At 35.8% G+C, this 2,903-nt stretch overlaps 1 pseudogene; it reads left to right on the top strand.

The window, feature by feature from the left end:
• The first annotated feature begins 997 nt into the window (after positions 1-997).
• Positions 998-2,257, top strand: LOC149160612 (putative WD repeat-containing protein C2A9.03; annotated as a pseudogene).
• The last annotated feature ends 646 nt before the right edge of the window (positions 2,258-2,903 follow it).

Genomic DNA, 2,903 nt, shown 5'->3' with positions numbered 1-2,903 from the left:
ATTTTTCTTTATTTAGAAGCTTTATCATGCTGTTGGAGTTGATTATCTTTCTAGGTTTTCTTTCGATACCCCTCAATTCAACTACCTTTCCTTCCGAACAAAATTTCAAAAAAAGTTCTTCAAAATTAAAAGCTATTTTACCCAAATATTGTAGCCATTAGACTCCTAGTAAAACATGAGCACCACCCATTGGAATGGAAAGCATTGGGCTATTCAATACATATTCTCCCATGGATAGCCTCATATTATGGCACTTTCCAGAGCAATTTATGGTTCCTCCACTTGCAACCATCACTTGACACTCTGGTGCTGGATATAGGAAGTAATTCAATTCCTTGGCTATCTTAAAATGAATAAAATTATGGGTACTGCATGAATCAATCAACACTATTACCTTTTGCTTCTTGATATGTCCTTCTATCTTGATAGTTTGAGGAGTGGTAATTTCTTCCAATGCATTAAAAGATATGGTTGGATTCATTTCTTGATGCTCGATGTGATCTTTTAATTCTTGAACATTTTTCTTCTTGATATGTCCTTCTATATTTTGAGGAGTGGTAATTCCTGCCAATGCATTACAAGATATGGTCGGATTCATTTCTTCTATCTTGATTTGATGTTTCACTTCTTAAACCTTTTTCTTCTTGATATGTCCTTCTATCTTGAGAGTTTGAGGAGTGGTAATTCTTTTCAATGCTTTACAAGATATGGTCAGATTCATTTCTTCTTTCTCTGGGGTGGGTTTCTGGTGTATATCCTCTTCTTTTGATGTTTCTTGATCCTTTTCTTCCTCCTCTTCATAATCTATGTAAAATAATTTCTTCTCAGCACACTTATGACCTTTAGTGTATTTTCTATCACAATTGTAACAAAGCCTTTTTTCTCTTTTATCTTCCAATTGTTGTGGTGTAAACCTTGTAGGTTGTGGAAGGCTAGGAGAAAAAACGCTTCCATAATTATATGTGATGAAGATTTAGACGCTGAATATGATATTGTAATGGCTGCTTCTGATGAAGATACGGAAGCTGAGACTGATGTTGAAGAAGATTTCGTAGAGGCTGACATGTCTGCTGCGGATGTCAGAAGAGGAGAAGATATGCAGGGAATTCAATGGCAGATGACAAACATGACAAGGCAGAAATACAGAGAATATAGGATGAAAGCGTACGAAAATACGAGGGATGTTCCTCAACCTCACCTTGGCGTGGATCAACTAGATAAGATTTGTGTAAATATCCAGAAAGGGGGGAGTTTTTACGAATTTCAAAGAAATACGAAAACAGTGAAACCTACATATTGACACCTTCAGCTAAGGGAATTGGTGTGGGCAACATCAAAGCACGATGGCTTATTATGTTATCCACTGGTCTGCACTAAGTCGTAGAGGAACTGAATTTCTTAATATGGGGGGCCCAGTCGTTTCATCCGAAAGCCATCAGGGACTCCCCTGGCTGGTTTCAGACAAGTCCAGATTACATGCATGGTTGCCAAAGATAATTTACTTGTGGTGTATGGGGGAGAGCTTATCTGTAAGTATTTGGGTATAAAAGATGTCATTTATTGTTCGAAGATCTCTGAAAATGAAGTTGGCGACATTGCCAGTACGAATTCGGTAGAAATCTTCCAGAGTCCTGGTGGTGCAACTCGTTTAACCACTACAAGTAATGATTGTTTTGTGCGGGTATTTGATCTAAGTAATGGAATTGCACGGATTCAGCACTTTTCCTTTCCCTGGGCTGTTAATCGTGCATCTGTAAGTCCTGATAACAAGTTGTTTGTTGTCGTTGGGGACAGCGTTGAGGGATTTCTTTCAGAAAGCCAAACAGGAAAGGTACTTGCAACTCTTCAAGGTCATTTGGATTACTCCTTTGCGTCTGCTTGGCATCCAGATGGTACAGTATTTGCTACTGGGAACCAAGACACAACATGCAGGCTCTGGGATGTTAGAAACACTTCAACCTCGCTTCAAGTTCTCAAGGGCAACATATCTGCCATAAGATCTATCAGGTTCTCCTCAGATGGACAGTTTATGGCCATGGCCGAACAAGCCGATTTTGTCCGTATATTTGATATGAAGCACACGGCTAACAGGAGGCAGGAAATTGATTTCTTTGGGGAGATAACGGGAATTTCATTCAGTCCAGACGACCAATCATTTTTTATCGGTGTCCACGACGAAGCTCTTGGCAACCCGCTTGGTAGCCTGATTGAATATAAAGGAAGGCAGCAATCTTTTTATCTTGATTCTTCAATCTGAAATTTCTGTGATGTCAAATAGCTCAATCATTTTATCTTGATTCTGTCAGGTGACATTTCGTGTTCAGGTAATGGTGGCACTCACATTTTGAGTAGGAACTGCCATCACATTTTGATGATGAATGTTTGAAGATGGTAGGGGTTGAAATAAAATTGTTTCATTTAAGAAGCTCTCAAGAGGAGAGGCGTTAAGGCCTGTAATATTTAATTTTAAATACTCTAGATATTCTAGCGAGGTTTATATTTTTTTCTCTTATCTGCAAAAAAAAATTTAAATCATAAAAGTTTATTTTAGGTAAACTTATTTGGCTTCAAATTGTAAAATTGTTAAAGATAAAATTTTATTCACGTGAACTCTGTTAGAGATGATGGACATATATATAATTTTTTTTAGCTTCAATTTATAATTTTTACAAAATAAATATATATTTTTAAGCATTAAAATAAAATTGAATAAAAAATAATATTGTAATATTAATAATAATAGAATATTAATTTAGTTAAATATTTATCCATGTAAATTACATCAAATTAATATTTCATGACAAAATATTTAAACCGTTATTTATGTAGATATTCCATTTCAAATATTTAAAAAAAGCCTATTAGGTTTTTTTGGGATGAATTTATGTATGGCAAAGTTTTTA

The sequence above is a fragment of the Pinus tabuliformis genome, chromosome 5_2 (assembly GCF_031772625.1).
Source record: "Pinus tabuliformis cultivar Carrire ecotype Pingquan chromosome 5_2, CPIR1, whole genome shotgun sequence".
Lineage (NCBI taxonomy): Eukaryota > Viridiplantae > Streptophyta > Pinopsida > Pinales > Pinaceae > Pinus > Pinus tabuliformis.
This window is presented reverse-complemented; position numbering and strand designations above follow the sequence as displayed.